The 20,876-nt window shown below is 50.8% G+C and overlaps 1 protein-coding gene across 6 annotated transcripts in view; it reads left to right on the top strand.

The window, feature by feature from the left end:
- The window catches only part of Git (ARF GTPase-activating protein GIT1), a 340,959-nt gene that overhangs the window by 20,350 nt on the left and 299,733 nt on the right, over nt 1-20,876 (top strand). The window lies entirely within an intron of this gene.

Genomic DNA, 20,876 nt, shown 5'->3' with positions numbered 1-20,876 from the left:
AGCAGTGACATTGGTGGCCCATAGACGGGCAGTCCTAGAGCACTGCACGGGCCCGGGCCGGCCCGAAAGCCCGGGGGGCCGGGCCGCCCGAAGTCGATTATCGGGCTTGAATTAATAGGCACGGCAGTTAATAGGTCCGATGTGAAGTGTAGAAAAGAACATCAAAATGAATATTCTTGGTTTATTTTTGCGCGCCTCATGCTGTTATTTGTATGCATTGTTTTCAAAACACGTTTTTCTAGGTCTGATGGTCACTATACTGCAATTATAATGACATTTCTTATACTGCATCAAGATTTTATATTTTGGTGTACAACATACCAAAGATACGATTACAAGGAATGCCCAAGAGGGGAAGGAATTAATTCAGACATCCTGGGGCTGTGCACCTATGTCTATATATGTACACGTGTGTTTTATATGTCGCACCAATCAAAATGCGGCTGCCGTGGTTGGGAATCAAACTCGCGTGCCACAGAAACACCACCGCTTAACAACCACCGCAGGTGAAGTATTTCAACGCGCGTACATACTCAATGATTCAAATGCGGATCAAAAAATTTAAGCAATACCAACTTGTGGCCAAGACAACCACGTGAAGTTGCCAAGAGTCTGGTCATCAAAGGTGATGGTGTCTTTCATGTAAGAATACGAGCTATTATTACGCCGATGTGGCGTGAACTGCAGACGGTGAAAGCTCAGCGACGTGCACTTTTAAACCCTTATTTTTTGCGCTTCAGTTCATGACGTGCTTGTACAGACTAGATGCTCCGTCTGATTGCCCGGAGTATAATAAACTTTTTTCAGCGTCAAACACCGGGCCTGGTCACACACGCGCGGGCCCTCCCTAGGCCAAAAAAATTAACTGCCGGGCCGGGCCGGGCCTGGGCTTGAGATGGTGGGCCCGGCCCGGGCTCGGGCCAGGCTCACTTATGATTGCCCGGGCCCGGACCGGGCTCGGGCTAGGTGTTACGGGCCTGGGTCGGGCTTGGTCTTCGCGAAGCGGACTCAGGCCGGGCTCGGGCCTTAAAATCAGGCCCGTGCAGTGCTCTAGGCAGTCCATCTTTCCACCGGCTGCCACTGTGGCCTTTTAACATCGTTGAAGCGGTGTTTGCACAAAAATGGCCGCCTTAACCATTTCGGAGTTTGGCTCAGCGGCAAAAATAGATCCTGCAACCCCTAGTTCACAGGCCAATTGGCCGCATATAGCACTGTCAATGGGTTTTCGTGCTCACTGTGTTGGCAATGAACCTGCAAGGCTCATTTGGTTATAGAACATTTCCACTCAGCGTGGCGCTTTTTCCGCATAATACCCACACTAGCTACTCTAGCAAAGTTGTCAGGGCAAGACCACGGCAAAAACGAAACTGCCTGCACGGCCCAATCCACAGTACTTTCTACCAGCCACCTCAACCCATCACATTCATTGCGACAGACAACTCGGGGGCAACATTCCACGGCAATGGAGAGAAAGCAGGGGCATAGCTAGTAGGGTTGTGCGAATATTCGAAACTTTCGAATATCGAAGCGAATAATACCCTATTCGATTCGACTTTCGAATCGAATAGGGCTATTCGAAAAATTCGAATATTTTCGAAGTATTTCGAAGTCTGTTCACGAGCAAAAATCGCGAACGCCACGACGCTACGGTTGAAAAGAAAATCGGTCTTTATTCACGAAAGAACAAACTTCGCCGATTTCTGTACTATTTCATCGTGACGGTCGCGGCAAGGGCCTTGCAACTTGAAGTCTGGATCACACTTACCTCCTCCCGAACTGGTCTCGACCAACCTTGGTTTCGACATGGTTTCGACATCCTCGGCGGATTCATAGATATCAAGCCGGACAGTACCTTCATAAATTACGTGCTCTTTCAAAATATATTTCCATTTGAAGCGTGCATCGTACTGGCCACGACAAATAGCCATTACTCTGAAAAGAGGCAAATAACCACTGCACACCATAAAGTGTGCGCGCTCGGTTGTCACTAATTACCCGAGCCCCCCCACTCCGGCGCCTCTCATAATCACATCGTGGTTTTGGGACGTAAAATCCACGTATTATTATTATTACCGCTTCGACTACAGTTTGCTTGCCACCATAGTTTGGTTATTACTCGTAATTTATTCAGATTTGGAAGCGCGTGTGCACATGTTGCCAACATGTGTTGCAAAGCTACTAAAATAAGTTTTTTTTAAGAAAGAAACGTGCATGGGGTTATTTTTATTTTTTTGCTAGAATATCGCGTGATGACCATTACATCAGCGTCTGATCAGCGTCGACTTTTTGACATCGGGAATCGTTTATAAAAAACTCGCAAAAACCGTTTTAAACCACTTAATATGGCTGATATCAGCCACAGACGGTTTTCGGTCAGGCAACGCTGTGCTCGCAATTTTCTTTCAGCCATTTTTTTTTGTGTTGAGACTAGAGTGAACTAGAATAGGGGAGTGGCCCGAGCGGGCGGAGACGGCGTTGCTTTCGGCGTGCCGCGCGCCGTCGACCACCGCCAGGGTGGCTAGGGGCGCTCGTGCACGATCTCGCAGCCGGTCAGCCGCGCCCGCGCTGTCGCCGCAGCCCTCAGACCGGACGAAACGTAGAACTTGGAAGGCGGTGGGTGCACGTGCGTTCGGTGGAATCGGTGCGGAGGTTCTGACGTGTTTTTTAAAACAGTGAGAGAGTGCATTTCGTCAAGGACCAGCATGTGAGGAAGATGGCGAAAAGAACTGATGCGCACTGTTTTGACCAGGCTGTCACGCCGGCTATCAGGGCGCTCCAAAGGCGTATTTGTTCGCTGCCCCAAGAGACGAAGAGGTTCGAAAAAAGTGGAAGTGCAATTTGCGCCGGCAGGAGAGAGAGAGACAAAGCTTTTTTTTATCGAGCTTTTAGGTGGGGTGGTTCCTCATTTCAGGTAACCATGTGCCGTCCCGGCTCGACTGGCCCTCTCGGCCAGCAGAAGTTGATCTTGAGAAAGGGAGCTGGAACGCAGTATTGTCCCACTGCTCAGGAGTAGGGGAAGTAAAAGGAGGTGGGAGGTCTGGGTTCTTGATGCACTCCCATATTATGTGCCATAGAGTGCCTGGTTGAGTACAGAATTTACATTGTGCGTCGAATTGTGTGGGAAATAACAGATGCATCCTGACTGAATGGGCAAACGTATTTGTAACTATTAGGACAAGCCCCTCACAGAATCGTCAGCTGCAGTGTGCGAGCTCCACTTTGTGTACAGGCCGTTCTGCACCGGTTTGTGCAGAACGGCCTGTACACAAAGGCCAGAACACGGAGAACACGTTCACTGAATTCTTCAGTGTTCTTGAGCTTCATTGGGATAGCATCCTTGACATTTTGAGTGTGGTGAAGGCTAAGCAGCAGTGGGAACTTGGGTGCAGTGATCATTGTAAGGCTGTTGCGGCAGAGGTGCGTTTTACCTCACGACCCGCATTCACTTCTACATCAAAAGCATCAACAGAAGCAATGCAAAAAGACGGCAATCTGCAAAGTATGCTAAACTAGGTAAATGCCCGTAGTACTGGACCAAATTGCGAAATAAACATGACAGCACACTGAAAGGTAATCTGTTCTATCTCGTTCACTGTATGTATATTATAAAAATTGTAATCGGGTTTGAAAAAGGTGAAGCTGGGTCATTATATAGCTGTACACAACTTTGCTTAACATGTAGCATTGCATGGAAGTGTTAACATTAGTTACTGTTCTTTTTTTATAGTAATTATAACAAGAAATAACTACAAAATAATTTGCCTTTCGCCTGATAGCACCCTTGATCTTTGAAAAATAGTAAAGACTCCATACCATATTGGCAAGCAAGCAGCAGTTTCGTTTTGGTGCTATGCGGCGGGTCTAATCTTCCTTTTAGGAGATTGGGGGTGAGGGGGGTCAACGTGCTTATGCGCTGAATAATACATCAGAGTTTACTGCAACACCTCGGCTAAAAAAATTGTCGCTCTTAAGGGGAGACGCGGGTCTTGGAATCCCGAAATTTGGCCAAAAAATCGATTTTTAGAAATCGCCATTTTCGGAAAGTAGAGCTATTTTTCTACCGGTTAGCAAAATATCCAGACCCAGGAGTACGTATTTGAGCCATAATATCAATTTATAGCACCGACGCCCGCTAAAATCGGCCAAGATTCGACGCGAAAATAGCATTTTTTCGACGACTCGCCCCACGGGTTCTACATGCGCCACGGCGTCCATCTTGGTCTCATTCGAAAGCGCGTCTTTTCGTTTTCAATTCCCCGCCAGAACCACTCCGTTTTGTCTGTTGGCTGCGAGTAAAACCGGGGTAGAAAAGAGACGGAACGCGCCGCCTAATTGGCTACTGACTGCACGTGACTGCAGGGCACAACCTCATTGGCTGGGCGCCGTGGGTCGTCTGCTCGGCACTTCAATCACAGTGCAGCGGCTCATGTATTCGTCTATGTGAGGACCGGCAAAAGCCCCGCATGGCGTAAAAATAAAGTAAATATATCTATCGATAAGCGAAAGGAAGAACAAGCATTATTAAAAGCGCCCGAAATACGATTTTCTGCTCGTGTGACGACGACTTATCGCAAGAACGGCGCCGAGACAGAGGTAGGCTTAACGCCCACGCGGGCTGCCGAGATGATAGCGTAGCGATACGATTACGCCTGCGGGGGCACTAAGGTGCATCTATCTTTCGATCAGCAGCAAATAGAAAGAAAAGAAATGATAAAGTGGAGGATGCCGCATGCCGACGTCGCAAGGGAAGTATGTTCATTCTGTTATCAACGATGCCGCGGCGGATCGGCCCGCACTCCGGCGCGCGCTTCCTCGTCGGCAGGTTACCATATAGATGAGCGATTTGAGAATTATAAATGTTCGCACTGTGCACAATGTGCGTTGGTGACGTGATATACGAGTAGATTAAACCGAAAACGTGGTTATCCCACCCAGCCAAGCGCATGCCTGTCACAGAACAGTGGCGGGCATTCCGTTACCAGCCCCTTCGATGCAACTCATTTCACGCGATGCCAATCCCATTTGATTGCTACAAATTAAGCAGTAACATAACAAAATAAACTTTTACAACTGTGGTGCACGATCGGGACCTCAGCCCTAGTCGCCGAAGAGTGACGGCGCGCTGCCAACAGCATAAAAATTGAAGCAACGTTCTGGCTTTGCTTTTGTTCAGTTTTTCTGCCAAGTGCCATCTGTAGACAGAGGATTTCATAATTTTCCCATCAACTGATTTCAGCAAACTTGGTATGCTCGGGTTGAGTGAAAAGCGAGCTACATTCTAGCACCTTTCTTTTTTTCATATGCTCAATAGATAAATCTGTCACTTGTAGTAAAACTTCAACTGCGATTTTCTCAGCTTCCCTTTTTTTTGCATATGTGCCTAGCCTTACAGGGGTTTTGAGGTAGTTTTTTTCAAAGGATTTCTACAAATGTTATACCGTTGAATTCGGGATAAAATGAACTGCATGCTGATGCTATTTTAATTGGCTCATTTTGCCCCAAATAAATGTTATGAGCTCATTAAGTTTTCTGAAAACTGTACTTGGCATAATTAGACTAATTCTATCCAATCAACTATCTTTACAGGAATATAAATAGCTTCAGCATGCATGGCAGGTCTTAAGCTACACATCCATACCATTTATTAAAAAAAAAAATTGAATAAAAAGTTCCTTAAAGGCCCGTAAGAAATGACTTAATTAGGCTCCAGTGTTTTCTTTATAACTCAAAAAATAATTATACCACTTGAAACCTAATTACATATTTGAAATGAGGAAGTCAAAACACATATGCACAGTGATTTTCATTATCACAGACCAATTAATAAAAAAGTTCATTTCAAGACCCACGTATACGAGCAATGACGTTTTTAGAACCGCGATGCTCCGCCCTCTGCAGGGACTAACAGTCCATGCTGAACACCTGCCAGTTCGCAAAAAGTAGTTAACTGTCAATCGTCAGGCAGTATTCGGCGGGTTGCGGAGAACACAGGTGACAGTTCATTGACATTCAGAAGCACCCGCGCCAGATATAAAGCTCGGGGTGAATCAAAATCGTGGATAGCGGAACTAAAGTGCCTGCAACCAGAACGGCTCACCACATCGAGGTCACAGGTCTTGTGCTCGACCTGGAGCAGCAGTAAGTAAAGCGAAAATTACACTTGGCCGTTTAGAATCTTGCTTAGCTTCTGAATGCCTTTGAAAGCCGAAAGAGAAAGGGAGAACATGATAGTGCAAGGCCAGACACGTAGTCTCACTGCGCCAGACCAGCTGCAAAAAGGCGCAGTCGCGCCACCTCGCGGTGTCGACGCCAACCGGAGCGGCTCGGCGCCGCCGCTCGGGACACTCCCTTATTCTAGTTCACTCTAGTTGAGACAGCTGCACCGCTGCTGATGTGGTCGGTGAACGGCATGTATTTCTGTTGCTGCTGAGGTCGATGTTAAGAGTTCTGGTTACGCCTTCGCTGTCATTTCTGATCGACTTCGCCCTCGGCTGAACGGGCGAACCATGGATGAGTCGGCGCCGCGGGCGTTACGGAGTTCCATTTGGGATTTCTTCGATCGCGGGGCCAGTGACGCAACGTGCCGCACATGCAAGATGCGTCTCAAAACGCCTACAGGGACTACCGCCACCCTAGTCAATCACCTAAAGCGTTACCCAAATGCATTCAAGAACTTCGAGAAGCTCCGTGCTGCTGAAGGGGCAAAAAAAGCGACGGGCCCGAAAAAGACGACGGGCACAAAGGCGACCGACGCAAGTGCAGCAAGCTCCAGCTTCTTCAAGACGACCTTGAAAGGTGACGCTCCGCGTGCTAAATTGCTAACCAAGAATGTTGCGCAGTTTGTCGCCGCTGGTTTGCATCCATATTCAATCGTGGAGGAGCCAGGCTTTTTGTCTTTGATGCACGCTACAGTGCCCGAGTATAAAGTCCCATCGAGGACAACATTTTCTCGGAGCGTTGTGCCGGAGCTCTATGCCAAGGAGAGGGAACGAATCCAAAGTGAGCTCCACAGTCACTGCAGCCATGGCACCCCATGCTACTCCGTGACGACCGACGGGTGGACGTCGAGGCCTGGAGACAGCTACGTCTCGTTTACGTGCCACCTGCTCGATGAGGAATTCTGGCCTCGAAATTACCACCTAGCATGCCGGCACATGCCCGAGGGCCACACATCCGGAAACTTGAAGCGCGTCCTCCTTGATTTGGCTGAGGAATGGGGACTACCTCAAGACTGCCCCGTTTTCATTGTCACTGACAACGCGAGAAACTTTCTGGGCGCGGCCTCCCAAACAGGATGGACAAGCATACAATGCTTCGCGCACACTTTGCAGCTGTGCATCCACAGCGCGAAGAGGGACACCCCAAATTTCGAACAGCTGTGTGCCAAGGCTCGAACGATTGTAGGACACTACAAGCGCAGCTCCCTGGCCAGAAGTCGCCTCAGAGGTGTACAGGAAAGCATGGGAATGGAGCCCCTGGAAGTTGTCCGAGACGTCCCAACAAGATGGAATAGCGAGTATGAAATGCTTTCCCGCCTCTTGAAGCTTCGTCGGCCAATTTCCTTGGACCTATCAGAACAGGACTCGTTGGAGGACTTTGGTTCAGCTGAATGGCGTCTGATGACAGCAGTGACGTCGGTCCTGAAGTGCGTGGATGATGCAACACGAGAATGTTGCTCAGAAAGGCAGCCTACCCTTTCACAAGTAGTGCCATTGGTGCATTGCATGCAGCAGCAGCAGAGTTGTGGAGAGGAATCCTCATGCAATGAAGTGCAGGTTTGGGGACATTAAGTTGCAAGTGCCATACGCCTTCAGCACTGCGCTCGACCCAAGATTTAAAGCGGTGTGTTTTGACACTTGTGAGAGGCAGTGGCTCAGAGGTGAACTTTGCTCCTCTCTGGAGAAGAACCTGCATCAGGAGGAGGAGGCGCCCACCGTCAGCCATGCACCTGCGCAGGCCGTGTGTAGCGACGTGTGGAATGTTTTTGGCAGTTTAGCCGCCTCAAGCACTTCCTCAAGTACTCACTCCCAGCGGCGGAAAGAAGGGGTGGAGCCACGCTCTGAGAACCCCTTCCTTTGGTGGAGAAACTTGGGCGCTGCCAAGTAGCCGTCCTTGTCGGGGCCAGCTCGGCTGTGCTTGTCACAGTGCCAGCCGCCCAAGTGTCCAGTGAGAGGCTGTTTTCGGCAACGCTCGGAGAGAGCACGTTGAGCAGTTGGTGTTCCTACACAGCAGCATGCACTAGTGAGGGAGGCTGGCTGGAAACATGACAAGTATAATGCCTCATGTCTGCCTCTGGTTGTCTCGTTATTATAATGGATTATAAGAATATTCCCGGTGAAATAGCAAACAAAAGTCGTTGTGACCATTTTTCATTGTTCATCGCATCAATTTTTTTTTTTTTTTTTTGTAATGGCAGCCCCAGATATTCGCTTCGCTTTGGAAATATTCGCTTCGATTCGAAATTATTCGAATGAGGTAACTATTCGCTTCGTATTCGCTTCGAAGTAAAAAACCACTATTCGCACATGCCTAATAGCTAGTTTTGGCGTGATGGATACGGATTTGCTGCAGTTCGCTTCTTTGCATGAGCTCCGTGGTTGAGCGCACTGAACCCCAATCGTTGATCATGCACGCCTATTGGTGTCTCCTTCGCTGCATTTCATTTAATTCTAAGCACAAGCCAACGCTTTCACTGGAGAACTTGGACCAACTTGACATTATACCTTGGACGTTACCGTTGAACTCTGAACCGTGCCGAAATGCCATCAATTTTGTCAGCATTGCAGTTTTGAGGGCCGGCACTGAAATGTGCCGGCCTCTTCTTGAGCGACAACTGGGCAGCACCATGGACATGTTAGCATGCTTGCATAGCGCGGGTGCGCTATACCGATATAGCAGCACGCAGGCCCCAAGGGGTATCGATGGCCTGCAGCTTGGAAAGCGTACAGCGGAAGCTTGCGCTGCAGAACCCATGAATCCTGTGCCCAATCCCCACCCCTGCATGTTGCAATCTCTTTGGTGAACATCGTGCAGGCGTGCGACCGTGTCTCGCTATACTACCGGGCCCCCCCGGTATCGTACTCGAGAATAGCCGTCGTACTGCCCTCACTAAGTTGCTTATTTACATCACAAAGGCCCTTGGACGGTTAAAAAATGTCACACTGTCTAAACACCTGCACAATGAGCGCTGGTCCAGAAGTTTAAAAATAAATGGTTCCTCACCATTTTGCCAGTAGTGTGGTCACTGAGATCATGAAATATATTGCATTAGCTAACGCACCGAGCCGTACTCAGGCTGGTGGTTTCACCATCCCCTTTCTATTTTTGTAATGTGTGATCTCTCACGCAGGAACATTGGATTGGGAGCAGGTGGGAGTAAGGGTTAATGGAGAATGCCTCAGTAACCTCAGATTTGCTGATGACGTTGCCTTGCTAAGTAACTCGGGGGACGAATTGCAAAGCATGCTTTCCGCACTGGGCGAACAGAGTAGAACTGTGGGCCTGAAAATTAATATGCGGAAAACTAAAGTGATGATAAATCATCTCGGGGCAGCACAGCGATGTCAGATAGGTGGCGAGGAAGTGGTAGGTGTGGTAGGTGAATATATCTACTTAGGCCACGTTGTGACCCCGGATCTCAACCATGAGGCAGCGATAATTAGAAGGGTAGGAACGGGGTGGAGTGCATTCGGCAGGCATTCCCAGATAATGAATGGCAGCCTACCATTGTCCCTGGAGAAGAAAGTGTATGACTGCTGCATCTTACCGGTACTCGCCTACGGGGCAGAAACTTGGAGGCTCACTAAGAGGGTCACTAAAAGTGAGGACGACTCAGTGATCAATGGATTGGAAGATGACAGGTATAACATTAAGGGTCAAGAAGAGAGTGGACTGGGTCAGGGAACAAACGCGTGTTAAGGACATATTAGTAGAAATTAAGAAGAAAAGGACGTGGGCAGGGCATGTAATGCGAAGGCAAGATAACCGTTGGTCATTAAGGGTAACAGAGTGGATCCCTAGAGAAGGGAAGCTTGGCAGGGGGCGGCAGAAAGTTAGATGGGCAGATGAGATCAAGAAGTTTGCGGGGATAAATTGGTTGTAGTTGGCACAGGACCGGGATAATTGGAGATTAAAGGGGCCGTGAAGAGATTTTCAAAAAAACTGTGTTGTGTGTGCGCTTATAACCGTGGAACCTTGATAAACGAACAATGCATACCCGTTTCGTCGCTCGATATCAGCAAATAGGTAAACAAATGCAGTTACGGTTTCACCGAGGCTTTCCTCCTCAACTCGTGAAGTGACGTTTCAGTAAGTCAGTAAGAAGCCAATCACAGTTCTCCCTCGTCTGCACAATATGTCGGCATAGAGCGGGCTTGCAAAGGGTCAGATAAAGCTACAACATCGGCGCCATGATGAAACTCGCCCTGCAACTGAACGGGAGACGTCTGATCTCTGATACGACTGATCAACATGGTCGAACTTTCAGTCAACAACACCGGCGAGATGCGCAGGCAGAGGTAACCACGTTTAATCTATACTGGGCATTCGTAAACAGTTTATGCTGTTTCTACGAGTCTAAACTGTCCTTTTGCCAGCCGATATTCTTGCACAAGTTTGCCGACGTCTGTCTCACGCAGCCTGTAATGCGAGTTGCGCGAACGGGAAACTTCTGACCTGACGAGATACATGACCGAACGCTTAAAATGAGAGTTTATTACATAAACACGTTTATCGAAGAAACTTCGAGTAGTCGTAACTTAAAACCCATCCATTATTCACTCATCAAGCGCAAAAATAACTAGCCAGAAGCAGCGATACAGCGCCGAGTCGCCGAGTCCCAACATCACGCAGTTCGACGATTGCTTTCCTGTTTCCTGCAATAAACAATGCTGTTAACGCTTTTTTGTTGATTGTATACGCAAGTTGGCGGTTAAAGCTCTGGGTAGATTAGAACTTATGAAAACACGACAGACTTCTGGGTTACAAATGCGAAGAGGCTTTTATGCAGCAGTTTTTCACTGCGCGCGTTTCCCACATCGATAGTGTAGTGGTTAAAGTGTCCAACTAGGCTGGCCGTAACGTTGGGCTGGCCCGGAGGCCGCAAGTTCGAATCGCACACGGTGCACTTTTTTTTTTTTTTGCTTGAGCGATCTTGGGCCATTTCATACAAAAAAGATAAGATTCCAAAGAGAATTCGGGAAAAGAACGTGAAATTCAGCAGGGAAACAGGCTACAAACTGTACAAACACCCAGTGGGTCTGAGTTCTGCTGCAATGGTTGCCAGACAACTGAAGCGGTCACGACACCGCTCACGTGGATAGAAAACTGTTTTTTGGCAACGAATAAAGGATGCATTATTTTTAAAATATTGGGTTTGCAGCTTTGCAGAATATTATACACAAAGAACATTGAACCACGTTGAACTCTCGAATGTACTTGACGTGACGTCATTCTAGTTGCGCTGCCGACCGCCGGCGCGCGCATGGTCGCTTGCGATGCGCCTCAAAACGAGAATTTCAACGGCGCCTCCTAAATTCCAGAAGCAAAGCAATGAATTGTGAAAATATTTGGGATTTATGTCCTTAAAAGGTCGTTCAAGCAGACCAAATTAAGCAAAGACAAATGCATTTTCTCTTCACAACCCCTTTAATGGGAGAGGCGTTTGCCCTGCAGTGGGCGTAGATAGGCTGGTGATGATGACTAGCACACTACTTGGCTCACTTGCTGAAAAAAGCAGTCTCCAGAACCCCGTACCTAGGCGTGTCAGCAAAATTTAAATTGGCTGCCAAACCAGGCAACAGAATTTGCCTTGGCTGCATGTTCATTTGTTATTCATTATTCATTCATTTTATTCATTTGTCATTTGGGTGTTCATTATTGTCATTCATCTGTTGATTTGTTATTTTTTGTTCTGTGAATGCTCACTCCTGCCATAGCCCCGAATGGGGGGCTGCAGTATGTGTAAATAAATAAATAAACAAATGTAGCCCTCATCAAAATTCCAATGGACGTCTCCCGGAATACATCACGCGGCAGTGCTTGGTGCAGCGGGGTGGTTGGCAAAACATTCGCACTGTGAGGCTGCTGTGGAGTTTTGGCTATGCAAATCATGCGAGCAACGTCAGCGACATCAGACTCTTTCGTGTCCCCAAAAAGTTGCATTCGGCTGACGTTGGGGATGTGCACAATGCGTCAAAGAGGGTGGCAGCCAAAAGGTCTGCTCTTACTTATAGCAACGTTTCCCATTTTTGAACTTCTGCTGATTGTGAAAGCGCAGTCACACTGTCTACGTTGTCAGTCCACGCAAATTAGTGTCATAAAATGATGCTGTGTGCTGAATCCTTTGCATTCATTCATCACCAGCCAAAATTTTGTCCAGTGCCAGGGGAATTTTTGTGCTGCGAAATATTGTCATGTTTTGACGAGGTGGAATACATAAACATTAAAAAGACTAACCTGCTTAGGCGACACACGATAAATGTTTCGACCAGCGATCTGCGATAGCCGCTGTGGGGGTGACCAGGGTTCTTGCGGTGACCTGGGTGAGGTGGCTCTTTTGGTACCGCCGATACCATGTTCGACCGTCCTCCAGATAGAAGGACCAGCGGCCAATTCTGTTGAGGATTTTTAAGTGTGGTCCATAACTTGGAGTGCCCTTCGGTTTAAAAACTGGCTTTTTCACTTGTATGTCTTGGAACTTGGGGACCCTTTCATTGATGCTGTGCGACTCTTTTCCTGAGCAGACTTGTCTCCCGTGAAGGATTTGTGCTGAAGTCGGCTGACCAGCGACATCCATTCTCATGTGTGAGGGGAAAGCTATGACGGAGGTCTGCTGCGCACATGCGAATGGTGCCATCTTTCTTGCGGGCTGCAACAACAGGGGCAACCTAAGCTTCTGCTTGAGCTTGACCCGGTGGGGGGCACCCTTGGCGCTGGTGAAAACAAGTGCCCAGGGTTCGCACAGGTCCTTGAAAACCTTGAAACCCTTGAATTTAGAAGTGTCAATTTCAAGGCCTGGAAAGTCCTGGAATTTTCGAAGGGGCCTTGAAAACCCTAGATTTTTCTGGAGAGAATCAATGGCCCTGTCTTTTCACAAGAATTTAAGGTGTTTGTCGTGGATTTTAGGTGTTTACAAATGTAATAAAACATTGTAACAATCAAGTTTCAGTGTATTGCGTGAAATTACAAATTTGGTAGATTTTCATTATTACGAAGCAACATTAGGAGCAGGCACTTGTCAATCCAATCTATATCACGATACAATCCAGTGAAAGCCAGCTTCTGTTCTCTATCTTGCATCTTCCATCTAGTCTATGGACGGTTGCTCATTGCATGTTTGCTGTTCCTCATACGCTCCATCGACGTTTGCTTTTACGTGAAAATGGTGGACGTGTACATAGTTCATCCTGCCTTGAAGCAACACTAGCTCGATTTAATTCCAGCTGATACTCTTGCGGACAAAGCAGGAGCTGCACGCAGCATTAACTAAGTTTTGAAATCAATCAGTCTCAGCAAAACACCAAGAAAAAAGAAAAACCTCTAAATACCAGCCATGAAATAAAAAAATGAAGCTGGGGGAGCATTTACGAACCCGTTAGCACCTATCTAAATGTGCACTAATGTGCTTAGATATTGTGCAATAAAAAACTTTTCCATTGTGTTGGAAAAGTTATAAATAATCCCAGATAAAGCATTAGACGGGGACCTTGAAAATGTGTTTTGTGGTCCTTGAAAGTCCTTGAAAACCCTTGAATTTTTGCTTTTGAAGCCTGTACGAACCCTGAGTGCCGGAATTTTGTCCATAATGAAGTCGGTGGACGCGGCGGTGGCAACTTGTTTGAGTGCAGTGGATGCATTTCGGGCATAGTACTTTGGGGGCCTTTTGTGCCAGCATTTGGTTCAGCGGCCATAGTAATGCAGCATAGTTCTGTGCCCACAATTCGGAGACCAAGCGATGTTCCACCTTGCGTAACGCGGAAGGCCACTACAGCTGTTTTCAATTTGTTTGTAGTGAGGGCAGGGAACTGTGCACGCACAGGAATTTTTCGCTGTGAAAAATCCAGCAACGATACAGCTGAGCCAGTGTCCACTAAAAATGTTATGATGCGCGGGCGTGACTCCAGAGCTACGGGTTGAACCCCGACGTCAACGTAGACACCCGTACGCCTGTCAGTGTGCACAGTAAGAATGTTCATGGCAGTGTCAGTGTCTTCCCGTGGAACGATTTCGGTGACTTGGGTCCACGCCTGCGACGCGAACTTCGACAGTACTGTTGAAAGTGACCTCGGCGGCCACACGCGAAGCAAGTTCAACCGCGGGCTGCACAGGCAGACGGTTGGCAGTTTTGTGTGCCGCAGTTTCCGCACACGGTTGTGTTTCCAGAGTGCGGGACGGCGGTTTCCAGTGCAGGCGGACGAACAAACCTGGAAAAGCTACGTCGGTCGGTACTGCTGCACTGGTGGATATGCCTGTGGCGGGGTGGTATTGCGGTACTACTCGATCGACAGGGGCTGTTCCAAGAGTTTGGGATTCACGCTGCACTTTCTCGCGAAGAAGCGCGATCTCCACCGCGCGGTCAATCGTCAGCGCGTCAGCCTTGAGCAACAGCCGCTCCCGTAGGCGCCGATAGAGGATCCCGGCGACGAAGTGGTGGCACAGATTTGTATCAGCTTGCACGGCAAAGAGTTCACGAAGCGCAAGAGCAAATTCTGATATGGGCTCACCATGCAGTTGATGACGGTCACGAAAGCGATACCGCTCGACGTGTACGTTGCAGGTAGCGGCGAAGTGCCGTGCGTGTGCTTGAGCTGCAGCGTCGTGCTCGTCCAGTGGCGGTGAGGTTACAGCGTCGGTTGATTTGGCGGTGCTCTCAGGAGGCGTAACCGGCTGAAAGGGAGCGGCTCCGGCACTTGGGTGCACGGGCTGGTGGCCTGGGGCGTGCGATGGTGGTTGCAGTGGCAGGGCATCGAAGATCCGTTGTCCTTCAGCTCCGAGGCGGTGCACAAGAAGGGCTGCCGATAGATCGGATGCTCCGGAGGCGAGCGAGCAGTTCTAGAACAGGTGCAGCCCTTGCGGCCAGGGGATGCCTGGTGAAGCGAGGAAATTCCGGGTAGCATCATCCTCGTCGACAGTTTGGTATGTTGGCCAGACATTGTAGTCCAAAGGGAGCAGAAATCTTCACTCAAGGATCGTCTATCCTATGTACACATATACACATTACAGGGGTGGCGCCACCTCTGGGGGTCTACAGATAATGTGGCGGCACCTAGTGCTACTGCGGGACACTACAGTGAGAAACCTTGTTATTACTCGGCACTTTCTGTCACACCTTGTCTACTCAAGGTGACGGTAGTGGGGACACCGCGGACCCTGAGCCCATGTGGGTTGGACCCACCCATGTCCGGCTGTGCGGGGCTTCCAGGGAAAAGGGCATCCTGGTGGCTGAGCCAAAGCCAGGGTTGTTTTGGACCTTTACGGCCCCCTGGTGGCGGCAACACGCCACTTTGGCCCCTGCTTCCTGGGGAAAGCAGCCAGTCACCTTTTCCTATCTCCCTCACTCTCTCTCTTTTCCATGCCTGACCTGTCGCCTACTCTTTTCCAGTTTTTTGCCTTTTACCCTCAGGCGGCAAGACTGTTCTGCATGAAGTTGTGGTGGCCACATATGGCTAGCGTGCATACTTGCACGCTCCTTTTGTTGGGTTCTGTGGTGGGCGGCCAGCCTGGCTGCCGAGAGAGAGAGAGAGAAAATGACTTTATTGAATGTTCCTGCGGAGGGAGGGGGCTACGGCCACGCAGGGCCGGCCTCTCCTAGACGAGGGTCAGGTCGTCCCCGAAGCAATGCCTCGCGGGCGTCGGCGCGTTCGGCGCGCGTTGGGTGTGCGGGTGTTGACCCGTCGACCCTCCGACGACGCTTCCCTACGCTTCTGCCCTGCAAGAGCAGCCTCGAGCCGCTGGATAATCCGTATTTGTATCTCGTGCTCACTCGAGTTCATGGCGAGAGTGGTGTCCTCGGGCATACGCCTTGCGTCGTCTGCCTCTATTAAATGTCTTTCACAGCCCCACATCAGGTGGGCTAGCGTTGCATTTGTTCTCTTGCACATACTGCACAACACGTTTTCGTAGATGTCGGGGCACACGTGGCGCGCGAGCACCGGGGTGAGCACTGAGTTCGTCTGTAGTTGCCTGTAAAGCACTGCTTCGGCGCGGTTGAGCTTCGGATGAGGGGGTGGTTTGGTCCGCCTCCCAAGCCGGTACCATTGTAGTATCTCCCCATATGATGCAAGGGGCTCTTGTTCGATGTCGTGGGACCCGTCCGCCGGTGAGGAGCGGGGGGGCGCCTCGCGGTTCGAAAGTTCGCGCGCGGCGGCGTCCGCTTCCTCGTTGCGGTTGGGGTGGGCGCTGGCTCCGACGCTTGTGTGCGCCGGGAACCAGCGGAGATGGGTGACGTGTGCGGTTGGTGCTCCTCTGGCTGGGCACTGTACTGAGTTCACAACGCTCGCACTCAATAGGTTCACTGCACTTGCACTCACTGTGTTTTTGGCGTAGTTTGCGATAGCCGAGCGCGAATCACTGAGCACTGTAGTACAGTGCGGGTGTGACAGCGCGAGCGCGATGGCAACCTCCTCTGCCTGCGTGGCAGAAGGAGCACGAACACTGCACGCACTGTACACTTCCCCTGTTGTAGACTTCACCGCCACGGCCACATAGGTGTTCGGACGGTTTGGGTACCTTGCTGCGTCCACGTAGAGGGCTCCCGTGTCATTCGCGTGCGCCTCGGTGAGGGCCTTGGCCCTGGCCTCTCGGCGACCTGGATTATGGTCGGGATGCACGTTGCGGGGCAGCGGTAGTATCTTGATGCGTTGGAGTATCTCTCTTGGGAGGCTCTGTGTGTTGGGCGGATCCTTCCCCTTGCTGTCGCGGCCGTAACCGATTCGCTCGAGGATGCTTCTGCCGGCCCTCGTGGTTGAAAGGCGTTCGAGTTGTGTTGTTCTTTGGGCCTCACTGATCTCTTCCAGAGTGTTGTGGAGTCCCAATTCCAAAAGTCGCTCCGTGCTGGTGCTGTTGAGTAGCCCCAGCGCGGCTTTGTAAGTCCTGCGGATGGCCGCATTGATCTTGTCCCTTTCGTGTTGCTTCCATGGGTGGAAGGCCCCCACGTAGGCCACGTGGCTCATCGCAAAGGATTGTACTAGTCTTAGGAGGCTGTGTTCCTTCATGCCCTGACGTCTTGTGGATATGCGTTTGATGAGGCGGGTGGTGATGCCCAGCTTCGTGATGACTCGGTCGACCGTGGTGCTGTTACCCCGGCTAGCTTCGAGGAGCATGCCGAGGACGCGGAGGGTTTGCACTCTTGGGATGACGCTGCCGTCGCTCGTGTGCAATGTAATTGTGGCGGAGTCTTCTTCTGCCTTCCTGCGGTACCGCCCCGGTGGTGGGAGGATGAGCAGCTCGGACTTGTGCGGGGAGCATCGCAGCCCGGTTCCCGCCAAGTGCTCTTCGATGGCGTCTACCGCCTCTTGTAGTGTAGACTCGATGTGGCCGTCGCTCCCTCCGGGGACCCACAAGGTAATGTCATCTGCGTAGATGGTGTAGCGAACCTGCGGGATCCCCGAAAGTCGCTCGGCCACGCCAACCATCACGAGGTTGAATAGCACTGGCGATATCACCGAGCCTTGGGGTGTGCCCACACTGCCCAGCTCGCGTTCCGGTAGCTGTAGGTCTCCCGCCTGCAGTTCCACGGTGCGGTGCGACAGGAAGTCGCGAATGTAGTTGTATGTCCTCTCCCCCAGGCCCAGGCGCGAGACTTGTGCCAGGATGGCGGAATGGCGTACCTTGTCGAAGGCGCTCTGGAGATCCAGGCCCAGCACTGCCCTGTTATCTTGGGTGGGAACTGATGCATCGAGGATGTCGTGCTGTATCAGGATCATCGCGTCCTGGGTGCTGAGCCTTTCACGAAACCCCAACATGGTGTCGGGGTAGAGGCCTTCGTCTTCGAGGTAGCGTTGCCATCGGCTGTTGAGGACGTGCTCGAGAACCTTGCCCACGCATGATGTGAGGGAGATGGGGCGAAGGTTCCCGATGAAACAGCAGTAAATTCATGGCTAAAAGCAAGACACCTCCTGATCGGCCCCTGAAAAGGGCCCGGACCTCATCCTGCAGAAGAACAGTGACAACTTCGCACGATTCTTTGTCGCTCAAGGAGTCGAGGAGCCCATGCAGACAGTCTCCCTTTGCAATTGCCAAGGGGAAGAACTACAACGCCAGGAAACTCCAGAATGGTGACATTCTTGTGGAAGTGTACACCAGAGAACAAAGCGCAAAAGTCGTAGAACTTGCAAAAACCGATGACACGAATGTGACAGTGACAACGCACCGCTCACTAAACTTCTCCAAAAGCGTTGTTGCAGAGTCCGAGCTATCTCACTGCTCTGACGCGGAGATAGAAAACAAACTGGCAGAACAAGGGGTGGCTGCAGCACGCAGAATACTGATCAGGAAAAACGGAGAAGAAATTAAGACCAAATGTGTAGTCTTAACATTCAACTCTACCACGCCACCCGACTCGGTGAATGCAGCGTATCTGCGTTGCAAAGTGCAGCCCTACATCCCAAACCCAAGGCGCTGCTTTCAGTGACAGCGGTTTGGTCACGGGTCTGGATCATGTCGCAGCAAACCCACATGTGCTAGGGGTGGAGGAAGAGCGCATGAGAACGAAAGATGTGAAAACGAACCCCACTGCATAACTGTTCTGGCAACCATGGTGCATACTCCAGATCATGTCAGGTCTGGAAAAATGAGAAAGACCCCGCACGGGGCACCTTGAGTAATCTTGGTGACGGTGAGTAGCGACACCGCGTACCCTGAGGCCCCCATACTTAAGCTGTCACCTACCGTCAGTCCGAGGTGACTTTTTGCTAGTTCCTCTTTGATTTACGCGCTCCAAGTCGCAGCGGCGCGGGGCAAGCAAAACACTCCTCCTTCTCTCACTGTTTTTCCCACTCTACCTCTTCCCGGCGCGACTTTAGGTGCGCATGCGCGACAGCGGGGTAACGGCGGCAGTAATGGTCGCCGCAGCTGCCGGAGCAACGGCGGCGCCGGCGCGGGAGAGAAGCCGCGGGGCTCGCGTGCGAGTCGTAGCATAGCGGAAATATCGTGACAGCGTTCTGAAGACCACAGAAGAGCGGTTATATGCCCCATGCACAGGGAGGAAGCGCAGCAAGAAGTGATTTTGCTTCGTGTTAGCAAAAGGTGAGACACTCGTTCGTAAAGCGTGAATTTAATCTGAACAATAGCGCCGGTGTCGTGAGCTGTACAACTACGTGTACCGTGTTCGATGTCAACTTATGCTATGCCGTGTCGAACATCAGTGCTTATCACGGCACGTTGCGTTTGTGCTCGGTCGTATTTTCGTAACATGAATAAAGTGTTGAAGTGCGATTTCTGCTGCCGTCTTACTGTCCCAGCTGCGTGCGTACGCCTGCATGGAGGCGCGCCGGTCTCGGCGAGGCCTAGCGAGCGGCGCGGGGCTAGCGGGGCCGGCAGCGGAGCGGCGGGAAGAAGCGGGGGGAGGAAAGCATCAGCCCCCCCTCCCCCCCCCCCCCCCATTTTGCGCCTCCTCGCTGTGTTGCCATGACAATTAGTACGCCTCCAAGCTCAAGATGGCGGTGACGTTGCTATGGCAATTACAACTCACTTTTCCCCGCCCAGGCTCGCCAGGGGAGGATTTGGCGCTACGACCACAATTAGGCGGGACGCTGGGTTGAAGGCTAAGATGCCGCGGACTGCTACCGTGGCTAGAAGTTGAAAGGTGAAGGGTTAGAAGCCGTGAACGGTGGCTGTCGGAGCCTTGGTTAAGCTCCAGCCGATGGGCTCCCTGCCTGTCTACCAGGCAGGGAGCTCCGGGACCTCTTTGACTACCAGGGTAAGGTCAAAGAAGAAAGTACCCCCGTCTCCCTGCTTTCCAATGTATCATATGGCATTTTCCAAACCCCCCCCCCCGCAAACGTGATCGGCCCCCGAAAAGGGGCCGCACCGAAGTTTCCTTTCCACCACTTCCTGACTTGAGTCCTCCGAAACCGAACAACTATCCTCGCTTCATCGTGATGGAATCTGTAGACCAATCAAAAGCTCTTGCTTCACAGTCGGTATTTCTCATTTCAAAGTTTCTTGTCGGTATTGTTGGAGGGTCGTATAAGGCCAAAAAACATCGAACCGGTGAAATTCTTGTCGAGGTCAGTAGCCAAGATCAGGCCAAAAAACTTCTTGCTCAAACCAGCATCGCTGATCTGCCAGTCCGAGTCACGCCCCACCGCAGCCTAAACAGCTCCCAGGGCGTGATTTCAGACTATGACCTACGGAATGAAACTGAAGCCGACTTGCTGGAGGGCCTTCGTGGCCAGGGCGTAACAGCGGTCAGGCGAATAACTATACGAAGAGATGATAAACACATACCAACAAAGCACCTCATCCTAACCTTTGACAGGTCGAGCCTTCCGGAATACATCACTGCAGGTTTCGTGCGATGTCCAGTCCGGCCTTACATCCCGAACCCGCGGCGCTGTTTCAAGTGCCAACGGTTCGGGCACGGCACGAACTCCTGTCGCGGCCGACTTACCTGCGCGAAATGCGCCCAGCATGACCACGCGTCCGAAAATTGTAATGTGCAACAGTCTCTTTGCATAAACTGCCAGGGTCCACACGCGGCCTACTCCAGGAAATGTGAAAAATTTCAACTTGAAAAGAAAATCATAAACATCAAGGTAACCGAAAACATCACCTTCTCAGAGGCGCGGAAGAGGTTCGCCTCCTTCCCTCTGGGCAGGTACGCTGACGCAGCTCGCCCGGGGGCGGAGCGGCGTCTTGTTTTGGCGGGGACCCAG

Source organism: Haemaphysalis longicornis, unplaced genomic scaffold (genome assembly GCF_048455015.1).
Source record: "Haemaphysalis longicornis isolate Haplotype H1 unplaced genomic scaffold, Haemaphysalis longicornis Haplotype H1 scaffold_14, whole genome shotgun sequence".
NCBI classification, from domain to species: Eukaryota; Metazoa; Arthropoda; class Arachnida; order Ixodida; family Ixodidae; genus Haemaphysalis; species Haemaphysalis longicornis.
This window is presented reverse-complemented; position numbering and strand designations above follow the sequence as displayed.